The following is a 19,820-nucleotide window of genomic DNA, read 5'->3' as shown; positions in this document are numbered from 1 at the left end:
GGGCCCACATGGGCATCATGGGTGAGAAGGGCCTGCAGGATGAGGTGGGGCCCACATGGGCGCTGAGAGTGAGAAGGACCTGCAGGATGAGGTGGGGCCCACATGGGCGCTGAGGGTGAGAAGGGCCTGCAGGATGAGGTGGGGTCCACATGGGCATCATGGGTGAGAAGGGCCTGCAGGCTGAGGTGGGGCCCACATGGGCGCTGAGAGTGAGAAGGACCTGCAGGCTCTTGGGACATCACCTTCTCCATCCTCCTTGAATGGCGCTGACTCTGGTTTGCAGGTGGGCAAGGAAGGCAGATAAAAAGGGGTTTCTGGGTGGGATTCTCTTTCTGTTTGGTGCCCTCTGGTGAGCTAAGGACAAGGAGACAGGATGGGACTAATGTTCTCCTGGACATGGGACTGAGGCTGCTCCTTCAGTGTGGGCGGGTGAGAGATTGGTGTTGTAACAGGGGGAGGGGGAAGAGAAGGAGAGGGGTAGGAGGGACAGCTGGAGAGAGAGAGAGGGCCTCAGGTCCTGGTGATGTCAGACCCCATTGGAATGGCTGCTGCAGCCTTCTTGGTCCAGGGTGGACTGGCCTGTGTCCCTGTTCATATGTCGTGCAAGCCTAGCCCCGCTCTACGCTCCATGGGGAGGGCCCTTTGAGGCCACCGGGCCGACAGCTGCAGAGCCCCCCAGCTGTAGCCCTGCCCAGCTCCTGCTGCTCCAGCACTTCCATCCCCAGTGCGGCCAGTGTGGGGTGCGGCCATTGAATGAATGAGTGCGGGCAAATCCTCGTCGACAACTTGCCGATTTGAGCTGAAATCTGGGCTACAGGTGAGAGAGGCAAGAATCCGAGGAAAGGATGGAGACCAAGAGGCTTAGTGAGGTGGCCAGCGGGGGCATCTGTGTTAGATGGAAGCCGCGTGCAGGGCATGGCTGGGGAAGAACTGACCCAGTTCCTGAGGCTGCAGGGTAGACTGGGCTCGTGGGGAAGGATCTCATTGCCCATCCATGCCTTCAGGACCCTTTCCTGTGCCCTGAGCCTACGGCGGATCTGCCGTCTGTCAGATGCTGGACCCTCGTGTGCACGTCATCACGTCCTCAGGCCTCCGTGGTGCCCATCTCTCCATCTCATGGCCCAGGCCTCTGCGGTGCCTATCTCCATCTCGTGGCTCAGGCCTCCATGGTGCCCGTCTCTCCAGCTCGTGGCCCTGGATGCTGGTGGTGCCCACCTGGCAGTGTGCCCAGCCCATGGGGAGCTCAGCAAACCCTTGCCGACATGCAGTGGGTTCCCACTGGGTCCTGTGATCAGATGAGTAAATGAGAGCCTGCAGAAGCCCTGCCACTCTTGCCTTTTCTTTTTGGGTCAATGAGGTGGCAGCCCATGTGTTGATTCTGCAAGTGTAGACACAGCTCTTGAATAATCACATGGAATTGCTTTACCCAGAGAGGCCCAGACACCTGTGGGAGGCCAGCCCAGCTTCCCACCAGAGGCCACTCAGTGGTGTTCATGTGCCCTCAGTTTGGGTGCCCTTCCAGCATCTGGCCCACAGGAAGGGGAATTCTAAGTGCACGCCAGTCACCCTGGTCTGCACTTACTGATATCGCTCTGATTTGTTGCATGGAGTGGGGAGGAGCCAAAGACAGCATTGGAACGGAGGACGGGCCAAGCCTCCACCCTGGTGGCCTTTTTCCTGCATGTGAGGCAGGCTCCCTCTCTGTTTTCCTCCTCCCCAGAAGCTCTCAAGGGCAGGACTCCTCTGCTCAGCTCACGGTAGCAGCTCTGATGCTGGAACAGGGCCTGAGTGGATGGATGGATGATTCCCCAGTGGGGGTCTCTGAAGCCTACCCTGTTCCATTGAGAGTAGGACCAGCCTAGATGGACGATGTTGGCTGTGGGATGCACGGAGGGCAGAGGCCACCCCAAAGGGAGAGGGACCAGCCTAGATGAGCTCACCCACGGCAGGAGGGTGGTGTCTGACAGGGGTGGGTGGAAATGGCCTGGCTTGGCATCCATGCAGCAAAACCCACAGCCCAGGAACCCCAGAGGGGAAGGGACAGGTGTCCAGTGTCCACTGGGATGGCAGGAGTGGGGCTGGGGTGCCGGGCAGGGAGGTCCACAGAACTCCATGTGGGGCTTCATCCTCAGTCCCTGGGCCCCTTTGGTGCCCACCCCTGCTGGCCCCCTGACTGCATGCAGCTCAGTGAGGAAGGCAGGGTGTGTGGTGCTAGAACAGGCCCCAGGTACCCATAGAACACGCCTCAGAGAGGCTGCAGGCCTGCCCACAGCCACACCGCCAGACAGCTGGCCCTCCACCCTAATCTTCTGACCCCACTATGCCCTCCTGCCCACATGGGCCCATGTCTTGGATTTCTTTAATGGAGAAGAAAATTCTGCTAGGATACAAGAGCCTCAACATTTTAAGGATTTTCTGCATCTCAAAATCGTAGGCTCCTTGCTGGGCAAGGTGAGCCTCTGCAGGTCCTGATAGGACCAAGCAAATCTGATTCACCCCAGAAAATCCAATATCCAAGCTGAGCTTTGGCCTGGGTGGGCTCCATTTCCTCCCTACATCCTATTTAGGAAGTGTCTCCTGACAGCCTCCAAAAGGTGCTAACATGCAACGTTCTGAGGGGTTATTGCTCAAAAACAAGATTTTCCATGTGGTCAAGACTCTGCGAGCCTCGAACACAACGAATCCACTCGAGTGGGCTTGGGCTTTGCCTGGGTGCCGCACGCTCACACGTTGGAAGCCCAGCTTTGGTGACATCCACACACGCACAGGCACACACGCCACAGATGATGCCGGCTCATTCTCAGGAGGTGTTTGTCTAAGCTCTGCTTTAAATATTTACCCCCAATTGTACAAATGATAGGGGCCTGAACCTGGTACTAGATAAATGGGGACTTCCTTAAAAGGACACCTGCTATCTTTGACATTTTCCAACAAAGCTTTTGCTGTTGAAGAGCGATTGCACATAGAAACGCTTCTTCCTGCGGTCACGGCAAGGTGAACTTTCAGGACACAGCCGCAGACAGGGAGACGGCCTCTGAGAAGTCCAAGCCGTCAGCCCCGGAGCTCGAGCATTCAGCCAGAAAAACGGTCACTCAGGGCAGTGCTGACCTGTGCTGCAAGAAAAAGTAAATTTTCCACCGTCACAGATCTGTTTTCCTGTCTTTGTTCTTTCTTCCCTGGGAACCTCCAACTCTGTTCTTATTTCTCAAGATGGCCTTAGGGGAAGCAGTGCGAGGGCATGGCCTCTACGTTAACAGAGGCCACCTGCACAGAAGACACCATTGTCCCTAGAGCCCTAGAGACCAGGCCAGAGCCTTCCGGGGGCCCCAGGCCAGTGGCGTGCCACTGAGTGTTTAGCAACCAGCTCTCCAGAGGAAAAAGGGCCTGGTTTTTACCTTGTGCCAATTTCTGTAGTGTAAACACTCCCACCACGGCAGGTTTCAAACCACCCACGTGAACTCAGTTAGCGTGGAGTTGGAAAGAGACACCCGTGATCCATTCTTGCAGGCAGGGGGAGCTGGCACCAGCACACCACGGCAAGCTGTGGGTTTGGAAACTCGAGGACAGCGTGCCGCTTTTGAAGAGAAATCCTTACTTCTCCCAGGTGAGGCCTGCCACCCCAGTTATCAGTGATCTGAGAGGACTCGAGAGCATATGTGTGTGTGTGTGTGTGTGTGTGTGTGTGTGTGTGTGAGAGAGAGAGAGAGAGAAGGTCCTATGGTCACAGCTCTAGAAAATCATTATCCGTGTGTGTGTGTGTGTGTGTGTGTGTGTGTGAGAGAGAGAGAGAGAGACAGAGAGCGCCAGAGTCTGACACTGACGTGTGAGGTGGTGGGGGCCTGCAGTGCTGGGAGCTAAGGTGGAGAGATCACCTGCCCTGCGAGGAGTCCTGTTCTCCAGGGCCCTGGGCAGGCCTGTTGGACAGGGCTTAGCAACCTCATTTTGTCCCTCATTTCCCGTGGGGATACTGCCCTGACTTCGGAGCCGTGTGGTCGGGGTGGGAGGAGACAGCTGAGCTTTGTTCGTCTGTCCATGAGAAGGACCCTGCTGTGTCCATCTCCAGCACCGCCCCTCTGGCCCTCCACCCCCTGGGTCTGCTGGCAGGCAGGGTTTCCAGCCCTGATGTTTTTAGAGTCAGGATTAGCTCACTCTGCCCTCCCTACCAGAGACCCCCAGCTTTTGGAAATCACTTTGGGCTGGAGAGATGAGGTCATGCTACGTGTCTTCAGTTGCAGGGGATGGATGACAAGGGGCCCCACAGCGAGAGCCCCATCAGGGTCGCTGCCTCCTCCCCATGCCCGTGGTGACCACGGGTCACCCACCCCAGATCCAAGGCTGGTGCTGGCTTCCTGGCACGGGCGGGGGTGTTGCCTGTGTTGCCAGGTGCTTGGTGGGTGACGGGTCTGCTCGAGAGTTTATTTCTCTTTTCCTTTCCTCTCCCATTTCTCGAGAAAGGGGGTGTGTGCTTGGGGGTGCTTAGGACTTGATCTGGGGGGTGGACTCCATCCCTCTGTCCAGTAGGCAGTGGGGGGCGGGGTGCCTCCCGGTGAGGCTGCGGCCATCTGGCCAGGAGAAGCGGTCATGTGGCGACACACAGCTGCCCTCCTGCTCATGAAGGTTGTTGGTTTGTTCCCCGAGGCGCCAAGCAGAGGAGGAGAAAGACGCAAGGAAGGCAGACATTGGTTCAATATGGCTCATGGTGAGAGCCCTTGATTGCAAAGGGGCCATGGGAAAAGGTGGCGAGTTTCTGCCATTGAGGGGTGAGCAGGACAGGGGCAGAGCTTGCGGGGCCCATGACTGTGGAAGGAAGGGTGGTCAGGTAAGGCAGTTCCTAACTCACCACAGGGCGGATGCTGTGAGGACCCAGCTCAGGGTGTTCCACCACCACAGCTGCCCCCTGGTTTCTGGGGTCCCTGCCTCGTGGCTCCCCGCAGCCCCAGACCTAGAGTGGCCTGCACCTAGTGTTTCCCTGGATTTGGCTTGGTGTTCTGTCCCGCAACCCAAGACGCGCTGCAGCAGGTGTCTGGAAAATCTTGAAAGGAAAGGTTTGAAAATCTTGCAGGAAATGTCACGCGGACGAGGTGGACACAGCGCTCGTTCTCCCTCCTGCACATGCGCTGAGCTGCAGGGACGGGCAACACGCTGTGGCGGGTCCTCAGACAGTTCCCGCCTTGGGCTCTGCCTCCATAATTTCCACTTGCCAGAGTGACATAATGACACTGGGGAATCCGGTCATTTTCTCCAGACTTCAAATGAGGCATCTTTATTAGCAGGTGCTAAATTGCCTCTCCAGATGCTGAATAGTAACAATTAGCTCCATTAACATCGCAACAGCTGTAATTTTTGAGGAAATGAAAAACATTAATAACTACTACCAAAAGCTAAAAAACAAAGCCAAACAGAAACACAGCAGCCCCCAAAGGCTTGAAATTACCAATATGGGAGAAGAGCCTGGTAAGCCCAGACAGCCCAGGGGCCTCCCCCTGGAGGGCAGCACCTCCTCCCTGGGGAGAGCCACGGTCAGAGCTGCCTCTTCCCAGGACGACTGTGCTGGGCTTTGGGGCTCGGTGACAGGGATGTATCCAAGGGAGCGAATCGGATAGGGTGCCAGGAAACTCCTCAGAGCGCATGTCCTTACAAGCTGGAGATGAAGCTGAGCAAGTGTCCACACACACGTGCACCCTCGCACACGCACACACATATGGGCAGCCCCACGCGGCGGCTAACCCCCACAGTGCACGCTCACACTCACTGTGTGAAGGCACACCTGGGGTCTAGGCCACAGAGGGCTGCCTGGTGTTGTGCAGACAAAAGGTGAGTGTGTTCGGCTGTCCAGGACATCGGCTGCTGACTTGGATGGAAACGTTTCGGAGAGCTGGGAGGATCTGGTGGCCCAAGTGCTTGGGTGAAAAAACAGATGTATTAACCAGGCCAACCTCCCTCTCAGAGACCATGAGTGGAAGTGATTCTTGCCAAACAAAATGTCGTTTGCAAGTAGTGATTTAATTTTCAAAAATTTAAATTAAAGTCAGCTTTACTGAAATAATTTCGATTAAAAATGACAACATTGTAGGTTGTATTTTGCCACAAATTTTAATAAATCTTTAAAATTTTTAGAGTAAAAAGTTTGAACAATGAAAGTATATATGGTTTGGCATTTATGTACTTGATTAAAATATTTGAAAACACATGCAGGTGTGCACCTGTTTGCATGTATGTGTGAGAACATGCACACAGGTGAAGCGGTGACCACACAAACACGTGCACACGCATGCAGCCACCGACTTCCAAACACCCACGGGGACACATACCAGCCTTCAGGCTGGAGGACGGTGGGATCGGGAGTGGGAGACAGCGAGGAATCAGAGAGGCTGGGAGGAGGGGAGGTGTGGGAAGGCCAGGGCCTGTGCAGGCCTGTGCGGGGCTTCTGCTGCAGAGCTGGGGTCAGGGCTGGAGCAGGGAGGGTTCGGGTTGTGCAGCTCCAGGCAGCTGTAGGGTGCAGGATGGTGGGGAAGCTGCTGGGGAGTGAGCACGCCCCTCTGCCGAGTCCTTTCAGAGGAGAGGGTGGGTAGGGGAAGGTCCGCTCTTTCTGCTTCCTCTTCTGCCCCTCCTTTGGCTGCTGCAGTGCCCTGTGGCGAGGATGCCCTGGGACGCGGCCTCCCTTCTCTCTGCGAGTCTCTGTGGCTGAACACCTGCCCCTCGTGTGGAACCAGAACCCACCAGGCCATCTTTCTTCCCTCGAACTCATTCCGGACATGGCCCTGGGTGCAGGGTTTGTGCAGTGAACCGACTGCGTTGCGGTGGCCTTCCTTGCATCCTTTCTTTGGGAGAGGCAGACATCCTCCAGAAATAAAGCTCACAGCCCGGGCTTCATGTGGAATCTCCCCGAGAGCATGCTATTCAGAATAGCAGTATCAAGTCGGGGCTAAATGAGTCCACCACTTCCAAATTAGCATTTTTAGGAAAAAGTGTGCCTCATGCCAACTTGCAGATTCCATAAGTTTCCGTTTAATCTTTATACTAAATTTAAAGAGGATTTAATTAGCAATTCATTTCTTTCTCTTTATTTTTGTGTTTCTCTTGAAATGAGATTTGAAATGAATTCTTTTTTCTGTCCCAGGGCACGGTGTTAAGTCCGATTTCCAGCGGTGATAACAGAGGAAGCCTCCCTGATGCACATCTCTGTATGGACGTGTGTGTGGGTAAAACTGCGGCTTTCTTTCCTTAATGAACCAGCAGAGCCCCCTCCACTCCCTACCTTGGCCAACGCCCTGCACCCTTCTCAGGCTCCAGCCTGGGGCAGCTGGTCCCTGCCCATCTCACCATTCAGGGTGTTTCCTGATTCGCCGAGGGAAAGGAACGCCTGCTGCCAGCTTGCTCTGTGGTCTTCCTGACCCTCCCTGGCCTCTCCTGGGCTGAAGTGGGCAGGGGCCTGTCTCTGGTATCCTCCGCTTCTCCTGACTGCACCACGTGCAGACACCCTAACCCGGTCCCTGCCTCATGGCCCCCCGCAGCCCCAGACCTAGAGTGGCGTGCACCTAGTTAGCCGCCCCCTGGTTTCTGGGGTCCCTGCCTCATGGCCCCTGCAGCCCCAGACCTAGAGTGGCCTGCACCTAGTGTTTCCCTGGATTTGGCTTGGTGTTCTGTCCTGCAACCCAAGACGCGCTGCAGCAGGTGTCTGGAAAATCTTGAAAGGAAAGGTTTGAAAATCTTGCAGGAAATGTCACGCGGACGAGGTGGACACAGCGCTCGTTCTCCCTCCTGCACATGCGCTGAGCTGCAGGGACGGGCAACACGCTGTGGCGGGTCCTCAGACAGTTCCCGCCTTGGGCTCTGCCTCCATAATTTCCACTTGCCAGAGTGACATAATGACACTGGGGAATCCGGTCATTTTCTCCAAACTTCAAATGAGGCATCTTTATTAGCAGGTGCTAAATTGCCTCTCCAGATGCTGAATAGTAACAATTAGCTCCATTAACATCGCAACAGCTGTAATTTTTGAGGAAATGAAAAACATTAATAACTACTACCAAAAGCTAAAAAACAAAGCCAAACAGAAACACAGCAGCCCCCAAAGGCTTGAAATTACCAATATGGGAGAAGAGCCTGGTAAGCCCAGACAGCCCAGGGGCCTCCCCCTGGAGGGCAGCACCTCCTCCCTGGGGAGAGCCACGGTCAGAGCTGCCTCTTCCCAGGACGACTGTGCTGGGCTTTGGGGCTCGGTGACAGGGATGTATCCAAGGGAGCGAATCGGATAGGGTGCCAGGAAACTCCTCAGAGCGCATGTCCTTACAAGCTGGAGATGAAGCTGAGCAAGTGTCCACACACACGTGCACCCTCGCACACGCACACACATATGGGCAGCCCCACGCGGCGGCTAACCCCCACAGTGCACGCTCACACTCACTGTGTGAAGCCACACCTGGGGTCTAGGCCACAGAGGGCTGCCTGGTGTTGTGCAGACAAAAGGTGAGTGTGTTCGGCTGTCCAGGACATCGGCTGCTGACTTGGATGGAAACGTTTCGGAGAGCTGGGAGGATCTGGTGGCCCAAGTGCTTGGGTGAAAAAACAGATGTATTAACCAGGCCAACCTCCCTCTCAGAGACCATGAGTGGAAGTGATTCTTGCCAAACAAAATGTCGTTTGCAAGTAGTGATTTAATTTTCAAAAATTTAAATTAAAGTCAGCTTTACTGAAATAATTTCGATTAAAAATGACAACATTGTAGGTTGTATTTTGCCACAAATTTTAATAAATCTTTAAAATTTTTAGAGTAAAAAGTTTGAACAATGAAAGTATATATGGTTTGGCATTTATGTACTTGATTAAAATATTTGAAAACACATGCAGGTGTGCACCTGTTTGCATGTATGTGTGAGAACATGCACACAGGTGAAGCGGTGACCACACAAACACGTGCACACGCATGCAGCCACCGACTTCCAAACACCCACGGGGACACATACCAGCCTTCAGGCTGGAGGACGGTGGGATCGGGAGTGGGAGACAGCGAGGAATCAGAGAGGCTGGGAGGAGGGGAGGTGTGGGAAGGCCAGGGCCTGTGCAGGCCTGTGCGGGGCTTCTGCTGCAGAGCTGGGGTCAGGGCTGGAGCAGGGAGGGTTCGGGTTGTGCAGCTCCAGGCAGCTGTAGGGTGCAGGATGGTGGGGAAGCTGCTGGGGAGTGAGCACGCCCCTCTGCCGAGTCCTTTCAGAGGAGAGGGTGGGTAGGGGAAGGTCCGCTCTTTCTGCTTCCTCTTCTGCGCCTCCTTTGGCTGCTGCAGTGCCCTGTGGCGAGGATGCCCTGGGACGCGGCCTCCCTTCTCTCTGCAAGTCTCTGTGGCTGAACACCTGCCCCTCGTGTGGAACCAGAACCCACCAGGCCATCTTTCTTCCCTCGAACTCATTCCGGACATGGCCCTGGGTGCAGGGTTTGTGCAGTGAACCGACTGCGTTGCGGTGGCCTTCCTTGCATCCTTTCTTTGGGAGAGGCAGACATCCTCCAGAAATAAAGCTCACAGCCCGGGCTTCATGTGGAATCTCCCCGAGAGCATGCTATTCAGAATAGCAGTATCAAGTCGGGGCTAAATGAGTCCACCACTTCCAAATTAGCATTTTTAGGAAAAAGTGTGCCTCATGCCAACTTGCAGATTCCATAAGTTTCCGTTTAATCTTTATACTAAATTTAAAGAGGATTTAATTAGCAATTCATTTCTTTCTCTTTATTTTTGTGTTTCTCTTGAAATGAGATTTGAAATGAATTCTTTTTTCTGTCCCAGGGCACGGTGTTAAGTCCGATTTCCAGCGGTGATAACAGAGGAAGCCTCCCTGATGCACATCTCTGTATGGACGTGTGTGTGGGTAAAACTGCGGCTTTCTTTCCTTAATGAACCAGCAGAGCCCCCTCCACTCCCTACCTTGGCCAACGCCCTGCACCCTTCTCAGGCTCCAGCCTGGGGCAGCTGGTCCCTGCCCATCTCACCATTCAGGGTGTTTCCTGATTCGCCGAGGGAAAGGAACGCCTGCTGCCAGCTTGCTCTGTGGTCTTCCTGACCCTCCCTGGCCTCTCCTGGGCTGAAGTGGGCAGGGGCCTTTCTCTGGTATCCTCCGCTTCTCCTGACTGCACCACGTGCAGACACCCTAACCCAGTCTGTGTTTGTTGACTTGGCCAACCAATGCTACCCTGGATTTCATCTCCTGCTCAGGCTGTGTGAGCTCACCAGCTGTGCGGGGTGGAGTCTTCACTTCGAGGATTCTCTGCAGGGTCAGTGTGACCCTTCACACAGACGGGCCTCCGGAGGCAGCTGCCCAGGAGCAGTCTCCCAGTCTGACCTGAGGGTCTTTCACACCCCATGCAGGTGTGTATGCGTGCACGAGTGTGTGCACACGTCAGTGCGTGGGTGCCCTCATGTATTAGTCCACTGCCATACCGCTACAAAGAACTAACTGAGACTGGGTAATTTATGAAGAAAAGAGGTTAAATTGACTCACAGTTTTGCAGGCTTAACAGGAAGCATGGCTAGAAGGCCTCAGGAAACTTACGACCATGGCGGAAGGCGATGGAAAGCAGGCACTTCTTACCTGGCAGAGCAGGAGACAGAAAGAGAGAAAGAGCCAAGGGGGACGTGCCACACATGTTCACACGACCAGATCCACAGAGAACTCACTCACCAGCACGGAAACAGCAAGGGGAACTTCACCCCCATGATCCAATCACCTCCCACCAGGCCCCTTTCCCGACACGTGGTGATTACAATTTGAGATGAGATTTGGGTGGGGACACAGGGCCAAACCATATCACCTCAAATATGCGTGCTCTACATACATATGTGAGGTAATACGGTGTGGTTCTGTGTACTCGTGCATGTGAGTGTGTGCATGTGATGTGTGCATATGTATGTGTGCGTGCACAAGAGTACCTATGTAAATGCACTTGTACGTGTGCATGCACAATGTGCGCATACGTGTGTGGGTGTTTGCACATGTGTACGTGTATGCTTACATATGTGTGCATATATATATGGGTGTATGTCCGTGTGTGCACTGGGACTCTGCTCTGAGGGCAGTTGGTGGTGAGGAAGTCCTACAGCAGCAGGTCAGACCTACACTGAGGTCTCTAAACAGCGCTTTCCTCTTCTTCACATGGCCCCTGGCTGGGCCCACCTTCTGCTCCAGGCAGGTGCCAGGGTGGCTGGTGCAGGGGGGTGGAACTTGGTCTGCAGCTCACTGATGTTCTGTGATTTTCCTCCAGTTTTTCCCTCTGTGTTTCACTGGTGCAAGTTCCCTTTGCTCTGTTTTCGGTTCGCCCGTCTTTCCCTTTGCGTCTCATCTGCTGCTAATCCCTCCAGGGTGGTTTTCATCTCAGAGTTAGGGTTGACGTTGTTGTTTCCTCTAGAAGTTTCCTGGTTGTTTAGTTACTTTTTTTGGTATCTTCCATGCGTTCACATGATCAATCTTTCCTCTAGCTTCTTGAACAAACAGATACGGTAATCCTTTTCTTATCTCTGTCTGATTATGTGTTATTTCTGAATTGATTTCACACCGTTTCTCTCCTCACTGTGGGTCAGGTTTTCCTGCTTCTTTGTATGCTCGGCGATTTTTCACTGGATGCCAGACGTGGTACATTTTGCCTTGTTGGGCGCTGGATATTTCTGCAGTCCTGTGAATGTTCTTGGGTTTTGTTCCGGGAGACAGTGAAAGTATTGGAAATGGCTTAACCCTTTTAGGTCTTGCTTTGTTAGGTGAGACCAGGGAAACATTTACTGTAGGGTGAATTTTGCCCCACTCCTGAGGCAAAACCCTCTGTGTCCTCAACCCAGTGGCCTGCGAATGACGAGGTCTTCCACCCTGGCCGCCACTGACTTTGCGTGAGTTTCAGGCACGCTTCCCTCTAATCCTTTCAGGTAGCTTTTTCCCCAGGGTCGGGCAGTTTCCTCACATCCATTTATGGGAACTCGGCAGAGGCCTGTGGGTCCTTGTGCAGCTCTCTGGAGTTCTGTCTCTGTAGCTCCTCCTCCCCAGGACTCCGGCATGAGAACGCCAGCCCTTTCTGTCTGAACGTCAGCCCCGCCACTTAGAGGGGGTCTTCAGGCTCTGCTTGAGCCCCTTCCCTGTCCTGCAGCCTGGAGGGCTCTCTTCTTTTGTTTCTTGCCTCAAGGACCTCTGTCCTTTGTTGCCTGATGTCCAATGTCTTAAAAACTATTGTTTCTTTAGTTTTTTTTTTTTTTTTTTTTTGGTTTTTAGTTACGTAAGGCAGGAGGGTAAACCTGCTGCAGCCCCTCACTGAAATCTTGGTCAGAAGCAGAATCCTATCTGCAAGTTTAGGCCGTTCAGATTTATCCTGAAGGTCATGGAAACACTGAAGCAAGCATCTCAGTCCCTCAGCTCAAGGCTGTGTGGCTGGGTCCTAATAGAACAAATCTTTCTCCCTAGTGCACACCTGTGGTTTACTGGACATTCCGCCCATGTGGGCAACTGCACAGCTGCGATTCTAAGGGCAATCTTTTACTTGTAGATTGTGGAAGTGGCCATTCGACCATAGACTATGCAATGGAGAGACTGATTAGGAATAACAGAAGGCTGTGTAAAAGACTGAAGGTCTGTGGCCCCCTGAAATTCAAACATTAAAACCTAATCACCAATGTGATGGTATTTGGAGGTGGGACCTTTGGGAGATGCTCAGGTCATGAGGAATCTGCTCACACGAGTGGGACTTGTGTTTTTTATCAGAGGCCCCCAGAGAGCTCCTTCGCCCCTTCCACCACGTGGGGCCACAGCGAGAAGGCGCTGTCCATGAAGCAGGAAGCAGGTTTGCAGACAGGAACTGCCGGTGCTTTGATGTGGACTTCTCAGGCCCCAGAACTGTGAGCAATATCTGTCTATTATTTCTAAGCCACCCAGTCTGTAATATTTTATCACAGGAGCCTGAATGGAGTGACACAACTGGTGCTAGAGGCTTCTGGCTTTCCTTGAATTTATGAAAGGAATAGATAACCACATGAGCCCTAAGACCCCTGCATAGACAGAAGTATAATCCTCCCCTAAAAGTTGGGGGCCTCTGCCTCCCTCAACCTGAGGTGACCTTGACAGGCTGTTGTCCTACTGTCCCATTATTGCTTGGGAATGGCTACAGAAGATGATAGATTTCTTTCCTTTTTTTTTTCTTTGAGATGGAGTTTTGCTCCTGTCACCCAGGCTGGAGTGCAGTGATATGATCTCGGCTCATTGTAACCTCCGCCTCCTAGGTTCAAGTGATTCTCCTGCCTCAGCCTACCGAATAGCTGGGATTACAAGTGCGCACCACCACGCCCGGCTAATTTTTGTATTTTTTAGTAGAGATGGAGTTTTGTCATGTTTGCCAGGCTGGTCATGAACTCCTAACCTCAAGTCGTCCACCCGACTTGGCCTCCCACAGTGCTGGGATTATAGGCATGAGCCTCCAGGCCCAGCCCTGGTAATATATTTCGAAACTAGAGTGATGGACTTCTCCTTCTCAGAGGTGGAAGTGACTGTCCTGACACGGCCGCATTGCACTTGGAGTTCTGGGAGGTAACTCGTATTTTCTTGATTGTTTGCTTGTTAGAACGTAAACCTGACACATAGTAGGTGTTCAAGAATATTTGTTGAATGAATTACTGTTGCTCAAAGCTAGGTTTTTAACCATCTGGTATAGTTTGGCTCTGTGTCCCTACCCAAATCTCATGTAGAATTGGGATTCCCAGTGTTGGAGGTGTGGCCTGGTGGGAAGTGATTGGATCACAGGGGTGGTTTCTCATGAATTAGCACCATCTCCTTGGTGCTGTTCTCATGAAATGGAGTGAGTTCTCATGAGACTGGCTCTTTCAAAGTGTATGGCACCTCCCTCCTCTCTCTCTCTCGTTGCTCCAGCCATGTGATTGCCTGCCTGCCCCACCTTCGCCTTCCACCGTGAGTGTCAATTTCCAGGCGGGAAAGTGGCCGTGGGATTGTGGGGTGGGTGGGTGGCATTTTTTTCCCTGGAAAAGCTTGGAGTCTCTGGTGCAGATGCTGGGGAGCCTCAGTGCATCTGCGTGGTGCTCGTGAGGCCGAGCTGAGGCTGGTCCGGGAACCTGACACTGGCAGGGAGTGTGGCGTGCAGGCCGTGAACTGAGGAGTGTGACCCCATGGATGGGGGAAGGAAGCTGGCCCAGCAGAGGCAGAAATCCAGCCGTAGGAGGCCCCACACAAGCCTTGGCCTCACGGGAGCTGGGGCTACAGTGACCCCCGCCCCCAGGGATGCGCTGAGTTGGACTGAGGTGGCTGGGCCTTTATACCCCTCATTGGCCAGGTGTTGGATTTGGAGGGCCCAGGAGGATGTGCCCTTGGGCGAGGCCACTCTCTGCAGCGGAGGCCACCCCTGCAGTGCCAGTGATTCTACATGCTGTCCCAGAAGGGTGTCTGGTCAGCCCATCCCAGTGTCCACCATCACAGCTGGCAGACAGCCAAGGTCACACCAAGGTGGGTGACCACACAGGTGGGCTGTGTGAACTTCTGATTTGGAACAAGACACCCTCTCCCACCCTGACAGGAACGTTCCCAAAAAATCCCCACAGGGAGGGGAGACTGTGCACTGTCCTGAGGCCCCGAGGGGCTGCCCGTCGACCCTACCCCACTTCACTTTCACTTTCCCTTCTACTCTGGGGGTTATGGAGACCCAGGCCCATTTGGGAATGAGGGGAGCACTCTGAGACTTGCAGCTCCAGCATCTGCATGGCTGTTCCTCCCGATGCAAGTCCTCATCCCAGTGCCCCACCTTCGGGGCAGTGCCCGTCAGCGTGCCCCGGGGGAACAGGACAGAAACAGAACCATGAATGGTGGGGCTGGCGAGTGTGACCTCTGTTGAGCGGGTTGGCAGCCTGGAAACTCAATAAGGGTGGATTCAGCTTTGAGGCAGAGTTGCTTCTTCTCTGGGAAGCCTGTCTTTCTGCACAAGGGCTTCTGCTGGTGGTCCCCTTTTAGAAGGGAAGGCGAGAGGCGGGCGGCGGCCCCTTGAATGATCTGGCTTGCATTTACCATGTTGGTCTTGGGGGGCGGCAGAGATGGAAAGGAGGACCACAGTGAAAACACAACTGGGCTCGGGGAGAGGCCCCTCCTTCATTACAGAGGCTCCTGACCTCTCTGGCAGCGCCCGGCAGCCTCGGGTGCTTGGACGTGAGCCAAGGTCTGGACTCTGCACCCCAGGCCCATTGCGGTGGGGAGGACCAGCCACCTGGAAGGGCTCGTGAAGGTGCCCACACATGTCATGGCAGAGCTTCTGCTTTACATAAAATCAGGGGTCTGTAAATGTCAATCGTATCTAAAAATTACCTTCACAGCAGCATCTGGTGCTGGTGAGTAACCAACAACTGGGCACCACGGCCTGGCCAAATTGGCACATAAAACTAGCCATCATGGGGCTAACGGAGTTTAGACAATGACCCTGCCAGTTAACAGAGCAGATTTTCCCCAGGAGGCTGGGGGGAGAAAGAGAGAGAGAGAGAGAGAGAGAGACAGAGAGAGAGTTGCGTGACATGCAAGGAGAGGGGGTCCCATCCAAGGAGACGGTTGTGCATTGGTGTCTTGGGCCCTAAGGGAAGCGTAAGCCTGACCCCTGTCCCATAGCTGGGCTTGTCTGTGCAGTACAAGCAAACCTCCTGCTTCACAACTGGCCCAGGCCCGGGTCTCATTCCCTGTACCCCAGGTCACCAGGCCCCAGCTCTGTGGGCAGGATGGTGACGTGCCATGACCCAGGCACTTGGGGCAATCACTGCTGATTCCGGAAACCACCAGAGTCTTCTTTGTGGCCTGGTGCCTCGGGAGCACACCAACCCAGTCCCACCATCCTGCGGGACACTGCGGGACCAGCACACTAGCTCGGAGGACTAGGGATGCTCAAGACTCCTGTTTCACATTCGGGGCAGCGGGTGGGTGCCTCGAAACTTGAGAAACTGTTACTGCAGCTCTGAAAATGGTTGTGGCTTCATAGAAATTTCCCGTCATGCCTCTACCTTTGGAACAAAGCGCTTTGGGCTGGACTGGTGAGTCCCAGCTTCCAGGCGATTGGAAGTTCTGGGCGAAGTCTCCCGGTAGCCACCCTGGGGAGGCAACCGGGCCCAGAAGTCACTGTCACACCGTCAGCGAGGAGGTGGCCAGTGGAGAGAGCCATTCACCCCAGTTCTTACCCCTGAAACTGGGTCCTTCTCTGAGAGTTTTGGGAATGTAAAGGTATCTGCCATACGCAGGGAGGATGTGGAATGAAAATATGGGTGAACATCAAAAGCTATCTGTGCACAGAACTCAGGGCCCTGCGGCGGGCCTGGGGCCTGGGGCCGGGGCATGGGGCCTCCTTGCTGGGTAGACCCTTGTCCAACTCACGCAGAGCTTCTTTTGTTTTTCACTCATGGTGAGCGAGTCTCCTCGTGTCGGTGTGGTCCCCAGGAAGGCGACGCCTACTGCTCCGTGCTGACCCCTGAGCTCCTGCCATGGGGCACTGTCCAGAAGTTTGATGAAGGACTTCAAATGAGGAGTGGGCAGCTCCTCCAGGTGGGGCCTGGACTGTCTGGACCTCGCTGGCTAATGGGCAGCTTCTCTTCCCCGCAGGAGAGGCGGAAACAGAGGGAGATGCTTCTCTGAGCTCGGGGCCAGAGCCTACCAAAAAGGGGTCGGGGGATGTCCCCCTACCTCCACAAAGCTGAGGGGCTGATCCTTTTTAGTAACTGTTCCTGAGTGACCAAGGGGAGAGCCAGTGCAGGCACCCCCAGCAGGCACCCCCAGCAGGCACCCCCAGCAGGCGCCCTGAGCTGGAAGGGTGCCCAGAGTACTGAGCTGTGTCACGCTGGGCCACGGACACACCCAGCACATACGCCCTAAGACCCCGCTTCGAAGGCCTGTGGCTGTGTGCGTTCGTGTGTGCTCAGGGGATCTGATAGACTCTCAATTCGTTCTCAGTTCTCCCTTTTGCTAAAGTCCAGACTGCAGCCATGTCCTGTGCTTCCCCAGCCCCGGACAGGAACAGGCAGGCTCTGGGGAGCAGTGCGGGCCGCTGGCAGCTAGGCCTAATGTGCACCGGCTGAGCCAGCCTGCTCCCCTCTCCTGGGGCGGCTGCCGGGCTCAAACACAGAAGGCAAAGTCAGACCGGCTGGCCCGCCGCCAGCTCTGGTGTTCTTTCCGCGCGGTGCCTCTGAAGCCCTGACCACTGTGGGCTCTGTTTGTTTTCTCCTGCCTTCCATTTGCAGCGATCTTGAAAAAGCGTCTCAAGACAGTGTCAGGAGTTTATGTCTTATTGTTCAGCATCTGACATCTTTTAAGGGAATAATCAGGACCCATGTACGCGGGAGGAGGGATCGATCCTGCTCTGCCCCATGCTGCCTGTCTTGCTGTCAGAGGGAAGATGTACGATGGTTTGATTTAAGACGCTGCTTCCTCAAGGGTCCCTGGAGACAGGCATCTCGTCCGTGTTATGCTAAATCTTTAAGAGCTTCTGACTGTGCTGTGAGGATTCTCATCAGCCGGGCTCAGGCACTTCATCCCCTTTCAGAAGGGAAGGTGAGAGGCGGGTGGCGGCCCCTTGAATGATCCGGCTTGCATTTACCATGTTAGTCTTGGGGGGTGGCAGAGATGGAAAGGGGGACCACAGTGAAAACACAGCTGGGCTCGGGGAGGGGCTCCTCCTTCATTACAGAGGCTCCTGACCTCTCTGGCAGCGCCTGGCGGCCTCGGGTGCTTGGACATGAACCAAGGTCTGGACTCTGCACCCCAGGCCCATTGCGGTGAGGAGGATCAGCCACCTGGAAGGGCTCGTGAAGGTGCTGGGGCTTCAGGGAGGTTCTGGGCCCCTCTGAGATGATCCGGAAAGAACCGGGGCCTCCTCCGAAGGTGGGAGGGGTTAAGGAAAGAGTCGGGGGCGTGTGTCTGGGGGGCTGGACATCGCATCTGGACATCGCAAATCCCCCTCCTCCCAGCTCCTGATTGTGCCTTGATTCCCAGCAGTTTCTGAAAATGGTGGTGGGCATGCGGGAGAGCCGGCCTGGGTCAGACGTGGAGGCGTTCACGTCCGCTGGGCGGGCCTTCCTGCTTCAAGGCCCAAAGCTTTGGTCACCTGGTCCCATACCTTGGACTTCTGGAGAGAGAACGGAGGCAGGGAGGGGCCAGGAGACCACAGACTCCACCTGGGCTGCTGGAAGGAGCTGCCCCTGGCCCCACCTGACATACTCAGAAGCCCCAACTGTGCTCGAATCCCTGCTCACTGCACTTCCGGGTCCCTGCTCCCCAGGCCCCACCTGGACCTCTGCCTGTCCTTGTCTCCTGAAGGCTCCCTCACCTTCCATCTGATGGGCATCTGCACCCGGAGGGCACCGTCTAGCCGTGCTCTTGCAGGCTCCTCCCACAGCAGCCACGCCTCCTTCCCCCGCCTGCAGATTTGATCGATGTTTTAATCCCAATCTTTAAGCTACTTCAAATAGTGTTGGGAATAAAGCAGTCGAATTGGCCTCCATTCCAGGGATAACGTGATTTCGCACTCATTAAACACACTTCACCCCCCACTGGATGGGAGGGATTGGTTTGCTTAGTTGGGTGTGAGGCTCTTTGGGCCTGATCTCCTCTGGCTGGGCAGCTGGGAAGGGGTGGCCTAGAGCTGCTCTGTCCTGTGACAGCCACCGGGAACCAGTTGTTCGTGTCTCTCTCCGCTCAGGGCACCTTTACGGGGCATGGGGTTGCCACTGAGGAGCAGAGACCCAGTTCCTCGTGAGCTGTGGACGGTGGAGGGTGGGAGGACCAGCCCACGCTCTCCTGACAGTGAGAAGGGCACACGGGTGGAGTTGTCCCGGGAGAACCAGCAGCAAGACCAGCCTGTGGGGCCCCGAGGACAGTCCATGGGTCCAGGCCTGGGGAGGGTCTTGGGAGGGTGGGGTAGCCCTGAGAAGTACACATGTGTTTGCTTCAAACGGCCGAAGTGGCCACCCACCCGCTTGCCCGCCCGCCCGCCCGCCCTCTTTTCTTTTCTCAGAGCGTGCAGATTTAACGTTGAGTCCTTTCTTCCCCGCCCAGCCCTCAGCAGGGACGTCCGTCCACAGGGACCCTGCAGGGTGTGTTGCGTTGTCCTGGGAGCCAAGAGCCAGGTGCCGCGCTGTGGCTTGGGTGCAGGGAGGGAACAGTTGCCTGTCCAGTGCAGAGCTGGCAGGAGGTGCGCAAGGCCTGCTGTGTTTGGGCGGCAGCAGTTACAGAATGAGGCTGGGCCCAGTGCACTCAGGCCTGGCGCCCCAGATGTGGTTGTCCCTGCATCTTGGGACCCATTCCCTCTCTTCCTGTGACAGGCCCCTGTGGTTCCAGAATCCGCCACCTCCCTGCAGCATTTCCCCTCCCCACCTGTCTCTTGGCTCCTGGTCACTGCTGCCTCCAGGCCCGTAAAGTTGCCACATGTCACACGTTCCTGGGATCACGTTGGTGTCGCCTTCCTTCCTAAGTCAGACGCAAATCCCATGCCTGGCACGTGGGGCAGATGAAGAGGCTGTTTGGGCCAAGAGGGTCTGGGTCTGAGAGGTGGGGGTGCATGCCTGCCGCACAGATGAGCAGTAAGGAGTGACTCCCATGCCCTCTGGCTCAGGGTCCCCAGTGATTAGAAGACATGGGGGCAAGAATGGGTGACCCTAGAACATTTCTGAGTTGACCAAAGCGTGCTGTCTTGGGGGTTCTCCTGTAACATTTTTCTGTCCACTGAAGTTTTCAGAGGGAAACGCTGGCTCACACTCCTGCTTCGGGAGTTGAAATTCTAGTCTGCCCATGAGAGCCGCCTCAAAGTAAAGCCAGTGGGTTGATCGCTCTCAAAAG

Source organism: Mandrillus leucophaeus, unplaced genomic scaffold (genome assembly GCF_000951045.1).
Source record: "Mandrillus leucophaeus isolate KB7577 unplaced genomic scaffold, Mleu.le_1.0 Scaffold1151, whole genome shotgun sequence".
NCBI classification, from domain to species: domain Eukaryota; kingdom Metazoa; phylum Chordata; class Mammalia; order Primates; family Cercopithecidae; genus Mandrillus; species Mandrillus leucophaeus.
Note: the sequence above shows the minus strand (reverse complement) of the source record.